This window comes from Lactuca saligna, chromosome 8 (genome assembly GCF_052625555.1).
Source record: "Lactuca saligna cultivar CGN05327 chromosome 8, ASM5262555v1, whole genome shotgun sequence".
NCBI lineage: Eukaryota > Viridiplantae > Streptophyta > Magnoliopsida > Asterales > Asteraceae > Lactuca > Lactuca saligna.
In genome coordinates, this window is record NC_136424.1 from 6,993,564 (window position 1) to 7,014,038 (window position 20,475).

Consider the following 20,475-nt stretch of genomic DNA (forward strand, 5'->3'; position numbering starts at 1 on the left):
TTCAATCATGATGGTTAATTAACATATAAACTATTGTTTGTAAGTTAACACAAAGTATATTTTTTGTTAGGAAAAATGACATTGTAGCACAACAAAGTTTTAGTTGTCCGTGGATTGGTCAATGAAGTTAATTTTTTTACGTAATTAGTTCTTAAAGTTTCAAACTTCATGTCAATTACACCATTTTTTGCAAGATATGAAGCAAACACTCGGTAATACAGGTGACATGGCACGTTGTGTCCCACCTTTATTACCACATAACTCACACACACTACAATATATTGAATCCTATTTTTCGTTGTACTCTTTGCAGATTTTCATATAACTCTCTGCTTCTTCTTCCCTAACCCAACAACGCCTTTTGGCGAAGCAGAGGAAGAAGGTGGAGGTGGCGGTGGCGGCGAAGCATTTAGAAATAGTGAAGAAAGGTGAGAGTGTGGTATGAGTTTAGTGACATCTAGTTGATACAATAGGATATGGAAAAATGGGTTTTCCCAGTTTATCACCATGAAACCTAACTATCTTTTCCTTTTTGTTCATTTTTTCATTCCGATATGGTTTTCTATGTCGACCAAAAGATTATGACCATTAGTTGAATCCAAAAATGTTAATGGGTTTGTGAATCCATGCGATGGCACACATGCAATCGCATCACAGACCACCTTATACCATCGTTTTTTTCACAACACTAATTGACACCCACCAACACCACCATATCACACAACAACACCACCATACCCCTGTATAGCTTACCACTCCATAACAGTCTTCATCCTCCATTGAATAGACCACTATCTTCATCTATATTCCTTGTTATGTTCATCAGCAACACTTGATTCCAACACTACATTGGATATCTATCATCACCATTTGCGCCCTTCATCATCGCATCAACCAACGCAACACATGTAATAAAAACACAGCAAGAAGGATAAGAGGGAAAATCCACACACATTTGCAAAAAAACAAATTACATAGATATCAAGCCCTGTTCGCCATAGATCGCACCATTAAAGACCATATATTCATATGTTCGTTTGAGTGAAGCCAGAAAACATGAAGAATGAGGAGTATGAGTCGAAGATTAAGTGGAAGGAGTAAAAGATTAAGATAAAGATCCGGGTGATTTTGAGTCTTGCAATGAATATGGTTTCCAAGGTGTTTCGTTTGTTGCCATGTACAACGATCGAACTGAAGATACATATATGCGGTGAGTGGGTGAATTTCTAAAGTTGTTGCCAACGAGATTTAGTGGCGATAGCGGAGAAGCCATAGATGAGGTGTGGATACGACGTAGACAGCTATATGGCAGAGGAGATGGAAGCTAACCGATTCCAACCTAGAAGGAATTCGATTGTGGGATTGGGAAGAATAAGTAGTCTTCACTCTTTTGTGGCTTTTGTCACACCCCCGAACCAGACGGCGGAAACGTCTGGGGGCTTGCACGTGACTTCATCCCTGTAGTATCATCACATAGTATATAATTGAAACATAACATCATCATCATCACACATGTAATATAACAACGTACATTGTTTACAACGAGTATTGTGTTTAAATATTACATGCCAAAAATATAAAAGTACGATGGAACAATATATAACAAGACATCTATTAAATTGTTCAGCTCAACCTGCTTCAACGGTTTCCTGAGAATACAAGTTAATTTGAAAATGTCAACATAAAAATGTTGGTGAGTTCATAAGCACGTTTTGAGAAAATGATTTGTATAACTTTGTAATCACAAGAAAATCCTGTATTTTCTTAAAATGGTTTAGTGTGTTTGTGTTCAATCTGGTATTAATGCATGTGTGTTTTTGTTTATTAGAATCCCAAAAGTAGGTGAAGAGAATGTAAAGAGAATGTCCCCAGACAACCCTATGTTGTCTGTAAAAGAGAATGTTGCCATACCACCCCCCAAGGTTGAGTATCGGTGTGGGTATGTTCCTGAGTAATCTAAATACAAAAGAGAATGGTCTCCCGTAAATTTCATAATGTTAATTCATCTAAGTAAGTTGTTATAACCATGTTAATTAATGACAAATTTGTCTGTCTTGGCTTTGCTGAACGCCAATGGAAAATAGAATAAGGATTTTGGTCACCCTACACTAATGTAGTCTAACTGTAACGAACAACTTAGGTGCAGGGTGTCATCCCCATATAGACCTATACACAAACCCCTACTCTCCCTCCAAGAGACTCTAGTTATAACTACAGGCTACGATCGTACACACATTAAGTGTCAACTGACACGTCTCACTAGATCCTTAATCGAATTTTACGCGAAGAGAAACATATAAAACTCATTCTGGGCCCAATGAAACATGTAAGCGAACCACAGAGGCTCATTAAACACGTAAGTCATTTTTAGGTCTAAAAGGGATGAGATTATATAACATGGGCCCAAAATACATGTAAAAGTACAACTAAGGCTCATTTCACACGTAAGGTATCTATAGGCCCAAATAGTATCCAAGATCCATTGCGTATGTTAATGGGTCAATGAGGCCCAATAAACATATGAATATCATTCAGGATCTATCAAGCATGTAAATGGGCCACTAAGGCCCAATAATCATGAAAATGACAAAATTAGCCTGTTTGTTGTTATTTTTGCTAGTATTAGCCAAATTATTTACTAAAATAGCATAAAAAGCCCATTTTTTGTAAAAATTACATTCTTGGCCGAATAATCCAAAATTTACAATTAAAGCCCAATTTTAGTAAAACTAACACTTTAGTCCGCATTTTGGACAAAACTTGTATTTATGGCTAGTTTTTGGTTAAAAAAATAACATTTTAAATCATATTTGTCAAAATATCATTTTTAGCTTGGTTTTTGTGAAAATATACATTTCGGTCCATTTATAAAAAAAATCATCTTTTTGGCCCAAATGTTCATAATTTCACAACTTTAACCCCTTTTTATAAAAAATTTACATTTTTGACACAACTTTCTTGGAAATGACAATTTAACCGATAAAAGACCAAAAATTATCATTTTTGAGCCCAAAACTGTGAGAAGCCCAAATAAGGCCCATTCATAAAAATATTTACATTTTCGGTCCCTATAAGGGTTCAAATGTCGAGTTTAGACATTGTTTAGCAAATATTTCCTTTTGATCCACATACCAACCGAGAGTTACAAAAACAACCTATATTTTGTCATTTTTAGCCCCTTTGATGAAGTTTTCTTAGATTCAACTATTCTTGATGTATTTTAAACCCTTTTCTTGTGAGATATGTTGAAAGGAGTGTTATATTATACCAATATCATCATCTTTTTAGTGGATCTTTTAGTTCATGAAGTTTACAACACATAAACTCATATGTAACCAAAGAAAACATGCAAAATCATGCATACACACATAGATCTACACAAAACAACTTGTATTCTCCCCCAAAACAAAGTGAAAATCGAAATTATGGGGTATAAACTCAATTTGCTTTGATGTTTTCGGTTTTAGGGGAGGAAATGAGAAGATCTCGGCCCTAGCAAGCTTCTTGAGAAGGTTTTCAAACTCTAAGATTGTCTAAGAAACATGATCCACGAAAAACATGGGTGTAAGAGGAGTGATTGAGTTTAAAAATTAAGTATATCAACTTGGATTTGCAAGATCTTACCACAATGTGAAGCTTGAAGTGATTCTCTTGAAGATCTTCCCTATACCCACGATTTTCTTGAGAGAAGAAGGGTGTAAGAGTGTTGAGAGAATAAGTGTTGATCTTGAAATGTGAGAGAGATTGGAGAGTGAGAGAGAGAGAGAGAGGGTGAGAGGCCGAGAGATAGAGTGAGAGATAAGAAAGAAAAGAGGTTGAATTTAGTATAGGGTGATGTGAGAGTTGCATGGATACATGCACTCTTGCATGGACATCCAATATGTATTAATGAGGTGCCACCCCCCCCCCCCACCACCACCACCACCACCATTTTTCCCTTCCATTTGTTTTTTTGTTTTTTTTTTTTTTGTGATGTTGGGCCGAGAATAGGGTAAGAAAAAAAAATGAATTGGTTTGGGCCTTTTCTTGATTTAGTTCGAAATCATGAGGCCCAAAATAAATATTTTTCGATCTATTGGGCCTTTATGAGGATTCACGACCCAAAGAAGCCCAAGGATGTAGTTTACGGCCCATTAGGGCTTATGAAATTAGTTATGGCCCATCATGACCCATTAGAAATAAGATGGATCATTTTAGGCCCATATGACCCACAATACCATAATGTCGTGAGTGTGGGTCCAATTAGAGCCCAAGTATGGTTCCTAGGCCCAAATTAGTCAAATTGAATGTTTATTGGTCCATTAGGCCCAATAAGAGAATCCTAGTCAATAATAATCTTAAACTGGGATTTTTAGGGTTTTCAACCAATATATGAATATATGAGATGTATTGTATTGGATTTTAAACTCCACTCAGGAGTTTGAATTCAAATGGATGATATGATGTCAGCGCATAGTATGATATTCACTTAGAGTACAAGTTTTTACAATAGTTGATGTTTACATGGGAATAGAATTTCCTAGCTGAAAATGCTAGTTGTGACAGCTTTAGTTTTATTTAGGGTTTTAATTATAAGAAAAATCCATTTTTAAATGTATTTAATAAAATTAAAAAGCCACATAGACTTTGGGTAACCGATAAAACTGGGAATATATTGGACATTTCTTCTATTAAAGGGTAAAATAACACATTAGTCGCCTATTGTGCAATATATATATATATATATATATATATATATATATATATATATATATATATATATATATATATATATATATATATATATCGATGACCAATCCCAGACAAAGCCAATAATTTGTTGTGATCTGATGTCATTTTCCCTTTTTGTTAATTAATTAAAAACCACATATTTGGAAAAAAAAATTATAATAAAAATAATTGTTTTATATTTTTTATTTAATTTCACTTGTCATTTTACATTTATAATGTTTAAGACATTTCAACTAGTTTGAAAATAATTTTTGAATATATTTTTTTAAGTTTATTTAATATTTTTATTGGTCTTTTGGACTTACTATAATATTTAAATTAAAAAATAAACATATTATAACAATTGTTTTAAAAGTCTACCAATGATAAGATAATATTTTATATTTTTAATTACATATTTTAATTTTCTAGACTAATTATGTTAAGTTATAAATTGAAAGATCATAGAGGTTTCAAATGCATATTATGATAGGAAAATGACTCATTTATAAGATATATAGATAGATATAAATATAGATAGATATAGATGAAATTTATTAGTTGTTTGGTAGGATCTGAATTTTTAGGAGGTCCTGATTTCTAAGAGAATTTGAATTTGTAAGATCTAAATTTTAGCATTCTGTTTAGCTGGAACATGTGAATTTTTATGTTGAATGATAAAAATGATAATTTTACCCTTCATGTATCATTTCTTTCAATTATGACATTGTACTTTCAATTCTAACATTTTAATGATGTAAAAATAAGAATTATAATGTTATAATAATCTAACAATTGGAAGTATAACATTACTTCTTATCATAATAGGCACAATCCATCACTATCTGGAGCATTGTGTATGCATTCTACTTTCTCACAATTAAAAAAAACTCAAGTAGTTGATTTTTTTTTTCCTTTTAAATTATAAAACTTCAAATGTCATCAAATCGTGAAATGAACTTTAAGCTAAAAACTAACATCAAATTATAAAAAATGAAACTCAAGACAACACCAGCCCATAAACTCAATTGTAGTTCTATATATCCATTGATCATGGACTTGAAGCTTAGAAGTTGCAAAGAGACCCATAACAACATTGTAGTGATCTTGTAAGATGCAACTACCAAATGAATCAGTGTCTCATTAAATTAGTAGCTTTGGTTGCATAACAAATTATTTCCTAAATATGTCTGTGATGGGTTTTTGGTCATAAGACATCCTATGTGCTCATACAAACCCTAATGCTTGGATCTAGGTTTCTCTATTGTACATGCTTTGAATCCAAGACTATAAACCCTAATTCTAGCATATGGAAATCAATATTAACATATAATAAGGTTTAAGAACATACCTTGATTGTTATATAGCAATAGCAATCTTAATTCCACCTTGAATTGACTTTGGAATGCTTAGAGTCATAAGTGTCACTCCTCTAATGGCTTACAAACACCAAGAGCAAATGGAGAAGGTATAAAGAGAGAGGAGAGAGGTTAGAATTCGTCCTTAGGACTTCTTGGGAAGGGATACACGAATTCATAAGCATTGGGGTCTTTATATAGGTGTAGAGATAGGGTTTCAGTCATTATCCTTATCTAGTTGCTTATCCACAAAGCAACCCATAAGATAAGTCTTAGAAATCCCTTATCCTTTATCCTTTGGACGATTTCAAGGATATCTTATCCCTTGAATTCGTCCAACCTATATCTTGGATAACTATTACCATATATTGTAACTATCACATAATTACAATTCAGCTCCTATAGTTTAATTAATTACACTTGATCACAAAATTAATTCCTAATTAATTATTGACCAATATTAATTAAAAAAATATGATTTTTCCTTTAATATATTATTCTTATAACATATTAATAAATCATAATAACCTCTCTCTCTCTCTATTTATTTCTCCAATCAAGTTGCTTTGGTGAAGGCAACCCAAAAGGACCATGCACCATCGGGTCAAGTACATACCAAAATAGTTATGGACTTAGACACTAATCCAACAGTCTCCCACTTGGATAAGTCTAATAACTATTATGCGCATGACTTCAAATCCTGATCTGCAATCGTCGCTTTCCAAAGCCGCTGTCAACTCTGATCCTATCAGATACGCGTGTCCTTAGATAAGGGATCATATATTCCTCAATTCTAGATATCATATGAGATATGATTTCTAATCATTCTCTTTGTACTATTTCTCAATTTCTGATTTATGGAGACAGACTAATTGAACAAATCAAATTAGCCCTAGCCCGGCCGAGCATTTACGTTTGTCATCACTAAACCATCGAGGGGCCCAAAAGATATCGCTTTTATCCTACCTTGGATAAAAGGAACGGATAAACTTTGATACAATGCTTTCTTGCACTCACTAACCAAATCACACACAACAATATGTTTTATAACACCAAGTTACTAGTGCGTTTACATATTATCAATGTGCAACCGATTAGCAAGATACAACTCACACATCTCAGTTTCAAGAATATAAGATGTTATCGTCTCACCAATCACTCATGATACAATTCATGGAGTGATCCAAGTGAACGTGGGTTTAATCCAATGCTCAAATTCATATTCATAAGCACCCATGAACGTTGCAGCAAACATTTGCTTATGTCTAATACTCTTTTAGACAATCCACACACCAATTCACGACAGTCTTGATTCATATCTACTTCCAACATATGAACGACTGTGGCCCGTTTGAAAAATTCAATTATTCTTAATAAACTCAATTATTCTGGAAGTCAAAACATGCAAAGTGAAACACAAGAATCATACTAATCCCATATGGCCTCAACCCTTTGAGCATAAATAAAACACCTTTTATTTATCACCATATCGATTACTCATTATTTGTCGTTTCGGGTAATCAACTTCTTACTTGAATTATTACACTTGTCCCATGCTCCTAGCATGCACATAATGTTCACCTATGTTTCTTACTTTGTGAAATAGATCACATTGGACACATTTCCAATCATTCTCATTTCACAACTCAAAATCCGTTTTTTCATAAGTTTAAGAATATCAAATTCTTGCCACCTATAGAATATGATAGATTCTAACATTTTATGCAATGATTCTTTCATAATGTCACTGCACCAAAGTCACAAAGACTATTGCCAATGATATTACAAAGTTCTCTAACGGAGATCGTTACAAGACAATTCCTTAGATATGATGTCTCTCACTCAAAGTACATTCCTTCGAACATCCTTTTGCACAAAAGTTTCTAATCTAGACATAGATTTTCAATATTCAATTCCTAACATAGACACGCTTCCATATTTTCCATATGAAAACTCATTCTTAATAGAATCTTATCTATTCATAATAACGTCAATATGGTCCATTAATACCATGCTTCCAACTACTCACAAGCAACCAATCCTCGTCGAACTTTTGATTATCCTTTGATAGTTGTTTAATTATTTTAGTCAAAACCGATTCTAGTCCCTTTTCCTCTAAATGCGCTATACATTTGGAAAATTTTAGAATGGTCAAACATTAAAGCATTTGCAATCGATCCTATACCCGAAGTGTATGGGACACGATGCACAATGTTTTATTTGCTATGTTCTCAAAATTCGAATTATGAAAAGGAATTCCGTAATCATAATCGAAAGTTTAAGAACACACTATGTACCTTTGATTAAATTTATTAACATTTCTCAACCTAAGCCTTTAGATTTGAAATGAAGCATAATATTCTCTCCCTTAGTTATAGCAAAACAACTTTACAACCCTTACGACTTTGCAAGGTATAACTCTTGTTTTTCTATAATTAATATTGCCAACTTGCAATACTTTCCATAATAATCATACAATCATAACTTTTATGCTCCCACTATTATGATGATTACTATAAAACATAACACTTATGCTCCCACTAGCTTTTACATGTATTCATAAACATCTTAACTTTCAGAAAGACAATACCTATTGAATTTCTTAAGTCCATGTTTCTAATACTTAGTGCTTTGATAATCTTTTATCAAGGCTTCTTGAACTTATAGACTTTTGCCTTAGATAGTGCATATGTGTGTCTTAACAATTAAGACTAATTGCCAAACCTCACAATTCAAATTATGGAAAGGGATACCGTAACCATGATTGAATTCGAGAATGCAACTTTACAATCACTATCTTCTTAAAAACTTTCTTAGTGAAAGCATTTCCTCACAATCATTTTCATGAAGGAGGAAATCTTATGACACTTAGATTTTAATGGTGTATATGTTCCTATGTGAATTTGCTAAAACCAGAGTTTACGACAAAATCAAACTCATATGGACCGAACTCTTTTAATCTTGATTTCTTGCCTTATGGTAGCACAACTCCCCACCACATCTTCCAAGTAGTTAAGCAACTCACCTTTTCCTATCAATGTACCTTTCATTGATCAAGGTGCCTTGCCTTTTATGCATTCAAAATGAGAACTCATAGGACTCATATGCATAATTAACTCAATTGGAACAACACATAATCAAAATATTATCAACACGATGGGTTGTAAACCTCAACTCGTGTGCTAGTGATGATCGATAAGGTTTATTTGATTTGTTCTTGAAACCTTTCAAGATCATTAAGACTCCCACTGACTCCTTGACATATAAGATTCTCTTCTCAATAACCATTTCTTGACAAAACACATATTCAAGAGTTAGTGTAGCTTCTATCAAAACACTTCATAAATTGGTCCTAGTTGGTCTTTGTCTTATCCAAGACATCAAAATTTTCCACATTTGATGAACGTTATAAACCTTTTAACACTTTTCACTCATTGTCACAATCTTAACTTTAAGACTTGTTATTGGAACGAAGTATGATGGACTTCTTGATTTAACCATTTCTTCAATTCTTGATTCCTCTTCATAAACATACAATTGTACTAAGACTCACTTAGAGGATCAATTGAGATATTGTTCTTAATCATTAAGATCTAGCATAAAAGCTACTCTCCCTTCTTCTTAGAATGGAGAAACTTTTATTTTTTCTACCTACTTGATTCTTCTTATTCATTCTACTATTGATCTAAACCCTTTAATCAATTCAGAATTACACTTAATCTTGTAAGTATAATCATATTTACTAATCCTTTAGTAAATCATGACGAATATCTTTGTTACTCTTATGGTGAACTTGATCAACACACAACTTTGTGTACTCGATCTCCTAGTCCTTCACTTAACACTTTGTCAACGAATTTGTCTAATTTCCAAATATGAAATTTCTCATTCATCATGCAACCAAGTTGCGTGATTCCAAATTTCAGTCCAATTGAAATTTGGGCGATGAGAAACTCTCCCTATTTGGTAAATTCTCGACATTTCCATAAATAACTAAGAATCATATCCATTCGTTGTAGAAATATGCAAACATCAATTTTCATAACGATTTCATTGCAAGGAAGTAAACAAATAAATAAATAAGTCAAACAAAATTTATTTTATTTATAAAAGCAGCGGAAAATTTTGTCCTTACAATGCAAAATCCATTGAAAACTATGTACAAAAGAAAATTTCTAACAACTCTATCATAACTTTCTAAGCTCGAAACCTAATCTTCAAGTCCATGCGATCGAGATCCATCTCTTGTGATTAGATTCATCTTGCTCTCTTATCAAGTTTCCTTTCTTTTCACCAATCCTACAAAAAACACTCAAATGCAATCTTATCACATCTTGTATTAAGAATCAATGAATAGAAACTTAATGGAGTTATATAGTGGATTCTTACCTAAAGTAGAGCCATACGTTCTGACTCTCCCATCTCTTAGATCTCTTAGGTAATTAGGGCAACTTCGTCTCCAATGCCCCTTCTCTTGGCAATAAAAGCAAATTGACTCTTTTGGAACAACACATGGAACTACTTCAGACATCGCCTTTCTCTTATGATCAAACTTTTCGATCATTGTATGTCTTTCATTGCCATTGTCTATATCCATAGAGGTCTTGAAGGCAGACTCACCAATCAACTTTGCTTTTCTATTGCACCAAACCATTGCTGATTCAGCAGCAATAAGCATGTAGGTGAGATCCATAAGGGTCACGTCGTGGTTCATCATATAGTACTCTCTTACGAACTCACTATATGAGTTGGGAAGTGACTGAAGAACTCAATCAACAACCATCTCTTCACCGACAACGGATCCCATCATTCTTAACCTATCAATGTGTGATTTCATCCCTAAGACGTGTGCACACACCGACTTTCCTTCTTTATGTTTACTTGCCAAAAAGGCTTGAGTGATATTGAACCTTTCAATTTTACAATCTTGTGGGTTAGGGAGAATAATTGGAGGAGGAGGAGGAAGTGAAGCATGATTTCTTGTTCCTCGATCGAATCGTGGAATATCATCTTCATGTGGAATGCTTGTTCCACGGGATTTGGGAAGACCATAGTTGTCGAACTTTGACATCTACAAAACGGGAGAAAAACGAATTCAAGTTAGTTGATAGATTGAGTCCTTAGTAAATCACCCAAATTAAATACTAAGGCTAGGACCCAACACAATATTCCACAACTCGGGAGAGGGATGCCGTAACCCTAATTGCAGAATATTTGAAGGTAAGTGAATGACGATTCACTAATTTCCACCATGAAAAAAGAAATTTAAGTTTTAAATCTATGAAAACTCCTAGATCCTTTGAGATTCATTGAACTTTCAATGGCATGTTTAAATCTCGATATGCCCCTCTAGTTTGTGACTGGGATGCCGAGGATCACAAAGCGGGTGTGAATAACCATGCAAACTACATGGCGCCCTCACATGTTACAGTCACCTATTCGATGTGCCGGTAAACCACACACGCTCCACCGAACTATGACAAACATTGAGTCACCCTTTGCTACCTTTGCTTAGAACCATTTAGTGTGTCGGTTAACCACACACGCTCCACTAACGTCTTTGCAAGGGCACCAAGTGTAATTTCATGGAATTGCATCAATTCACTTTTCCTAAGTAACTAAGATTGGGAATTTTGAAAAACATTTAGTTACTTTAGTAATTCATTATACTTATAATGGAAGGTTTCGTCCTATCTTACCCGTTCGGCTAACGACCCTCCACTAGTCAAGAGTGCGGTGGGTAAGAATGGATACCCATTCAATCGACATATTATAGGCAATTTTCTTAAACACCCCTTATAGACCAGCTTCGTGAATGAGGCCTACTAACGGTAAGATTGACTTTCACTCATACATATATATAATGTTATACTTTTAATGTTATATATAGTATAGAGTGTATTTTACACTTTTAAAATATTAGGCGGTCTAATTTAATAATTATACTTTTAATTCAATTAAATTGTAAACCAAACTTTATATGGATTCATTAAACTTTATTTAATTATACACCTTAATTAATTAATAAAACCATAAGGGTGTGATTTGAACTTTTCAAAACAATATTAGGGTTTTAGAATTTAACACTCCTAATTAAACCTTTTTAATCAACTTTTAAATTTCAAAACTTGAGGGCAAGTTTTGAAACATTTCAAAACAATTTAGTTTTAATCTATCTTAAAATTTCGAATTTATGACATTTAAATTAAAATTTTAAATATTAAAACTCTTGATTTAATAATTATCTTGAATTAGACTATTAATTTAATTATTAAATCATAAGGGATTATTTAAATAATGAGGATAATTACCATTTATACATTTAAGTTATCCTAATCCCTTAAATATCTATATAGATTTCGAAAATATGGATGGATAATGCAAGATCTTGAATTACCATATATAACAATTAGAGGATAATTACAAGATATGGGATAATCCAAATTCCTAAAAATTAGGATCTTATCTTGGGGAGGAGGCAACTTTCGAAAAACAAGGGATTATAACAAACCCTAGATTTCGAAATTTTAAGGGTTTAAGAAAAGGATTTGAAGATCTTATTCAAACTCTTGCAAATTAGGGTTTGCAAACCCTAATCTCAAAAAAACTTAGCCTCCTAGGGTTTATTGGCAATAAACCCTAATATATCATGTTCATACAATTGAAACCAAACCAATGGCTCTGATACCACTGATGGGTTTTTGGTCATAAGACATCCTATGTGCTCATACAAACCCTAATGCTTGGATCTAGGTTTCTCTATTGTACATGCTTTGAATCCAAGACTATAAACCCTAATTCTAGCATATGGAAATCAATATTAACATATAATAAGGTTTAAGAACGTACCTTGATTGTTATATAGCAATAACAATCCTAATTCCACCTTGAATTGACTTTGGAATGCTTAGAGTCACAAGTGTCACTCCTCTAATGGCTTACAAACACCAAGAGCAAATGGAGAAGGTATAAAGAGAGAGGAGAGAGGTTAGAATTCGTCCTTAGGACTTCTTGGGAAGGGATACACGAATTCATAAGCCTTGGGGTCTTTATATAGGTGTAGAGATAGGGTTTCAGTCATTATCCTTATCTAGTTGCTTATCCACAAAGCAACCCATAAGATAAGTCTTAGAAATCCCTTATCCTTTATCCTTTGGACGATTTCAAGGATATCTTATCCCTTGAATTCGTCCAACCTATATCTTGGATAACTATTACCATATATTGTAACTATCACATAATTACAATTCAGCCCCTCTAGTTTAATTAATTACACTTGATCACAAAATTAATTCCTAATTAATTATTGACCAATATTAATTAAACAAATATGATTTCTCCTTTAATATATTATTCTTATAACATATTAATAAATCATAATAACCTCTCTCTCTCTCTCTATTTATTTCTCCAATCAAGTTGCTTTGGTGAAGGCAACCCAAAAGGACCATGCACCATCGGGTCAAGTACATACCAAAATAGTTATGGACTTAGACACTAATCCAACAGTCTGATGGTTAGTAACCAATTGTTTCTTATTTATAAAACTTTGGAGGAAACTTCATTGGAAATGGCAATGAAAGTACGATAGGGATATAATCGTATAGTTTTGTGATACCTGAATGTTGTATAGGTTTTGTGGTACATAAAATAGCATACATACAAACCTACAAATCTAAGTGACTTACTTATCAGAAAGTAGAGAAATATGAATGATATGTAGAAACTGCGACTTTTGGCACCGATCGCAATTTACAAAAAGTAACAAAAGTCAAATATAATAGACTTAATAGTAAATACACAATATATATCAATATATGATAAAAATGTAAGTTTTGTATTAAGATTAATAGGAAAAATCAGTTGAATCGTCCATAAGTCGTAAAAATTAGTGTGTCGAAGCATATATATATATATATATATATATATATATATTTATATGAAGTATGCGTCTTCCCGACCCCGAAAATATAAATTTCAAAAAAATCCGAGTTCATATGAAGGAGATATTAATTTTATAAGATAAAAAAACTACTCATGTAGTTAAAAATTATTAACGTCAAAAACTATGAAGTGAATGGTTAACTTGCGGGTAAAGTCACCAAAAGGAAAATCATAATACTAATAATAATTGCTAATAATAAATTCAAATTTTGCCAATACAATCTAAAGTAAAGTTGTAGTACTCATCAATAACTACGCTGATAAAAAAACGTCAAATACGGAGTTCGTATGAGTATGTTATGGATTTTACAAGAACCGACATTTTCAGGGCGCGCCCAGCACGCAATGCGTGGCACACACAAACTTCTAGAAGGGGGTACATGGCACCGCATATTTTGGACACATGGCAGAAGAAGAGTGGAGTGACGTCAAAAACGCGCGACTCACACCCTAAATGCACGATGCACACTTTCTTTTTCATCTCTATATAAAGCGTGAAAACCACTTATCAAATTCATCCAATTTCATTTTGTTGCTAAACCACTTTTCCGTTGGGACTCTCAAACCATTACCCATATTTCTTTAGGGTTTATTTATTTATTTATTATTATTTAAAATTTTTCCCTCTCGAGCCCAAGTAATCCCGAGCCTCTGATCATTTTCCAGCAATCGCTAAAGCACGTTATAAATGTAAGTTTTACGACCCACTTTTCCTACGTTTTATAGAATATAGGGGGGAGATGGGGGGATTACATGTTATTTATTTACGAATTGCTATATATCATTATAATTGCTATGTTAAAAATATTATTTTTATAAAACATATTAATACCGTTACTCTATCATAGGGGTGTAAGTGAGTCGAACTACTCGTGAGCTACTCGGGATCGACTCGTTAAAAACTCGACTCGAGATCAAATTAAACGAGCTTGAGTCGAGCTCAAGCCTAAATATGAGGCTCGTTTATTAAACGAGCTCGAGCCGAGCTTCAATTAATGGACTTTATATATATATATATATATATATATATATATATATATATATATATATATATATATAGAGAGAGAGAGAGAGAGAGAGAGAAAGACTCGTTTAGGCTCGATTAGGCTTGCGAACCTACTAAATTGTTCACGAGCCGAGCTCGAGCTTCATTTAAAGGCTTGTTAAAGCCCAATGTACAAATTTTGTTCTTTTACAATTGATTTCGAATCCCATATTGGTGATTCATTTGTGTGAGCCCAAAATTAATATTCGTTTACTGTTCATGAATGTAACATACACGTTCAATTATCATGTATTGTAAAATATAAAATAAAATAATATTATGTGAAATTGAGTGTTGAGTTCTAACATATAGTTTTTACTAATAATGAAGGAAAATTGTGTTTAGAGTCACATAGAAAATATTGGAAGTCTTATGTGATTTCAATTAAAAATCAAATAGTGAAATTTAGCGAAAATATAAAATTTTAAATAAGTAAAATTTTATTATTGAAAGTTGCAAATAATCTCGTTAGAAATATTTAGGCGAAAACCTCGTTGAAATCCGAGTTATAACGAAGAAGTTATGACCAATCGAAGATTCGTGACAAAACCAGCACGACGCCAAATGACATAAAAAAAGTGAGTTTTTGATAAACAACTTTTTAGCCTTAGTAATCTAAATGGAAGTCGTAGTATTCATTAAACTGAGAAGTTCGATAAAAAGAACGCCAAAATCTGACTTCGTATGAGGAAGTTATGATTTTTCGAAGTTTCAGATTAGCAGTAGACAGCTAAAAACTCGAATTTTAGATCGAGTGATTTTTAGCCGACACAACCTAAACGAGAATTGAAGTTATGAATTTTTAACGGAATTTTCTTGTCCCGGTCTGTTAAAAATATAATAATAAAAATGAAGTCAAAATTAACCGATGAAGTCTAAACGAAAGTTGTAGAGTATATATTCTCACCTACACGTGGATATAAAAAACGTCAAAAACGGAGTTCATATGTGAAAGATATGAATTTATGAAATTATTAAATAAAAATAAATGAAAAATCAAAGTATTATCCGGAGCCGTACGCCCCACGTACACGAGGTTACGCCCAGCGTACCTTGCACGTATCCGGTCCGGAGTCAGCAACGTAGTCTGCCTTCGCATGGTCGCCACATAGAAGCCACATCTGAGACCCGGGAACCGAGCATGCGACACCTCGCGTACGCCCAGCGTACCGAGGATTTACGCCCCGCGTAATAAGGTGCTTCGCACCCTGTATAAGGGATGCGAAGGTCTCCGGAAATGTTTGTTCATATTCACTATTTTACATCCTCTACTCCCATTTTTAGCCACTTTTAACCCCCAGAAGTCCCGTTATCATCCCCGACATCTGAAGCAATCCCCGACGCCTCAAAGTTCCCGAGAAAATCTTATTTTCAAGTCGAAACTCTGCCCAAGTAAGTCTGGTTTTCAACGAAAAACCCCGGTTTCGTCACCAAAAGTCATATTTAGAGCCGAAGTGCTGCCCAAATTTATATTTTAACCCCGGTTATTTCAAGGTGAATTCAATATATATGAACAATTGTATGTTATGTGTTATATGTGTTATGTGCTTTTCAGTGTTATTATTCCAAGTTATTTTCCCATGTTATTTTATTCGCTATTTTTAATAGCAAAGTTATACCTTTGACCATGTGATCAGTGAAAGGACTTAGATTCACGGTGGTACTGGTATGTAGCATCTGACCATGTAGAACATGTCTCATAAGAGAATGACTTCTATTCTATGGCATTGGCATAAGGTTAGATAGGACAGGTATGTAGCCTCTGACCATGTAGAGCATGACTCCGTAAGAGAATGAACTCTATTCTATGGAATTGGCAAATTGTTAGACAGCGCTATAAGCCTGAAATCTACCAAAATATTAAACATAAATTATATGTCTTCTGTGCTATTTGGGCCAAAGCGTTATTGATGCATATCAAGTATTGAAATCATTATGTCTCATTGATCGTAAATCTTTGAATCAAATCTCGAGTTGATATTGAAAGCTTGACATATGATACGCATATGCTATTGTTGTTCTTGTTTCCTTTTGCTTCTGTCATATTGGTATATATAAGGCATAAGATTATATTGTATCTATTTATTGAATTCACTAAGCGTTATCGCTTATCCCTCTCAATATTTAACAATTGCAGGTGATGAGTATCCAATATAGTTTTATACTGCTGAAATATTTAGAATAGTTAATACTATTTCTCTGTATTTTAATGTTCATATATGTATATGAATAGTAGATTCCTGGGTAGACATGAAATGTAATAAAACTTAGTCGGTTTGTATCCAATCTTTTGTAATCACTTTATCAATATGAAATATTATTTTATAAATATGCATGTAGCATGTTTTGAGGAAGTAACTTGAGAATAATGTTGGAATAGTATGAAAGTTTGGGTCTTTCGTAAATATGAAAGTTGGGGTGTTTCAATGAATCCTTTTGAGCCCAAAAGTCATTGAATATGTTTGATCCAAATTCGATGATGTTTATCATTCATCTTCTTTTCTTACTTTACCTGTTTATAACATCGGATATTCTTGTCGCGTTCTTGAAGCCTTATTTTCATCTTCACGTTCCTGTTAATCGATTTGATGTACTTGCTAATCAGTTCTTGTGAATCGATTCAATATAATGTGTTAAATCACTGAAATCGATTATGATCAACGCAAATTTGAAAAATCGAAAAATTGAGTTTTTGATTTGAATGAAGTTGACCAAGATCACTTGAAATCAACGAAGAATAGTTGAAGAACAAGAAGTTTTGATTTTGATCTGAAATTGTTTTGAATATTATGGCTTTCATATTTGTCGATTTTGAATGTTTGACTTTCGAAAGTCAAAGAGTGTTTAAGAACAAATAGATTTTATTTTGATTTCATTCTTGATTGAAGTTGAAAGTTGGAAGGCTTAGTAATCGTGAAAGGATTCGAACACTATTAGAAGTCAATTATGTGAATCGACTTAACGAAATCAAATTTTGGCTAGAAAGAAACAGCGACGAATGAAGCTTTAATCGATTTGTGCTCAACTAAAATTAATGGCCAATATTCGTGTATCAATTGATGAAGCTTAATATCGGAGATCGATTACAAACAGAAGACAAACGTTGATTTGTGATTTCAAAGGTGAATGAATATGGGTTGTGGAACTGGGTATTTGTACAAAGTGGGTTTTGATAGAAGATGTTGATATATTGTGCTTGAATGATAATGAAGAAATTGGGATTTGATTTCAGTGATTTTGGAGTCGACATGAGACAAAGGTTAAGATTCGAAGACTTGAATGTCGATCTGTTATATCAAGAAGCAAATGCTTCGAAGCCTTGGTTATATGATCGATGGGTTGGAGTTAGTTGTTTTGATCGATGGTTTACATGATTAAGAAACGAAGAATTTTTTTTGGTGCTTGTGAATCAATCGAAGTGGTCACTGTTCATAAGTGAGGCTTCGTTATTCTTCGAAATCGTTAAAGGGGTTATATTTTCGTTCAATTTTGTTTGGGAATCAGTCAAAGGGTGTTTGGGAAAGAATAAAAATTCGTACGAAGGGTTAGTGAATGATTCATACGAAGGGTGTCATTAAAGTTTCGAATATAGTCCCTAAAATTTCGACAAGTTGACACATTTTAAAAGCCTTCGTATGTTTGATCATTGTTTCGAATGATTTGAAGTCAAATGGTAAATTTTTGAATTCAATCCCTGAGCCTTCGAATATTTGGCAATTCAAAAATTAAATGAAGTTTAAGATGTTTGATACTTTTCACCCAATTTCAAAAATTGTTTGAAGCTTTCTATGATTGGGTTACTTTTCGTATGATTTGAAGACAAAAGGGTAGATTTGTTGAAAATAGTCTCTAAGGTTTCGAATGTTTGGCAGTTCATACCCAAATTCAAAAAATGACTGTTTTTGCTGAAAATTGAAGAAAATGCATTTTAGGCCCCTGCAATTTGTGCAAATTGACGCTTTCTACCAAACTTTGGAAAAGGGGGAGAGTTTTGCATATTTTGTTGTTTTGGGGGCAACGGGTCCCTGTAGAATTCAGAAAATGACACTTTTTACCCGATTTTTGAAAAATCTTGCAACTTTCACCAAAAAAGTCAAAAAATTTCACAAATTGGAATTTTTTTTAGGTTTTTTCGTGATTGTTTTTTCGTGCAAGATTTTTGGTACACATCAAGGGGGAGTATTGTATTGTTCATTCCTCCAGGGTTTCAATCCTAACTTTGAGGAGGAGAATGTTAGGGTGCAAAGTCACCAAAAATCTTGCACGGAAAAACAATACCCCCCCTTTATGTGTACCAACTTTGAGGAGGAGAACGTTTGGTACACATCAAGGGGGAGTATTGTATTGTTCATTCCTCTAGCGTTTCTCACATTTTTTTTATTATAAAAAGGGGGAGAATGATGGGTATTCGAAGCGGGTTTCTTGGATATTCGTTTGCGGATTTGAAGATCGGTGTTAATTTGAGGTGGAGTTTTGGTTTTGATCGCGCTAGCTCGTTGGAAACTAAATTCGGGGCATCCAATCCTAACTCTGAGGAGGAGAATGTTAGGGTGCAAAGTCACCATTGGATGAGGCTTTACCCACTTGTATGTGTAATGAGTTGCCTTTCCTTTATAAGGAAGTGAGTGACACTCATTTTATGAAAAAAAAAACACTTTGAGAGCATTAGTTTAGAGAGAGAAATTGCAAGACCCATTTTGTACTCTTTCTATGAAAACTAATGAGAGCTTAAAAAGAATTATTTACTTCTTGTATTCTTGATTTTACATGATGATTCACTAGATCTTTCATATTCCGCACATGTCATCTTAAACAACACCTCATCAAGCACTTATAGTTGAATTTCGGGGACGAAATTCTTTAAACGGATGGAGGATGTAGCAACTGCGACTTTTGGCACTGATCGCTATTTATGAAAAGTCACTAACGTTGAATATAATAGACTTAATACACAATATATATCAAATATGATAAAATAGAATTTTTATATTAAGAAAAATAGGAAAAATCAATTGAATCCGTAAGTCGTCAAAAGTAGTGCGCCGAAGCATATATATATATATATATATATATATATATATATATATATATATATATATATATATAGTACACGTCTTCTCAGTACAGAAAATATAAATTTTGTAAAAATCCAAGTTCATATGAAGGAAATATAAATTTTATAAAATATAAAAATCAACTGCGTAGTTGAAAATTTTTAACGTCAAAAACTACAAAGAAAATAGTTGATTTTTGGGTAAAATCACCAAAAGGAAAATCGTAGTACTCTTTAAGATATATATTTTGATAAAGAAAACGTTAAAATCGGAGTCCGTACAAAAGAGTTATGATTTTTTACAAAATCATTAAGTTATATAAAAATAAGAGATGAAAATGAAGTCGAAATTTGTCAATACAACC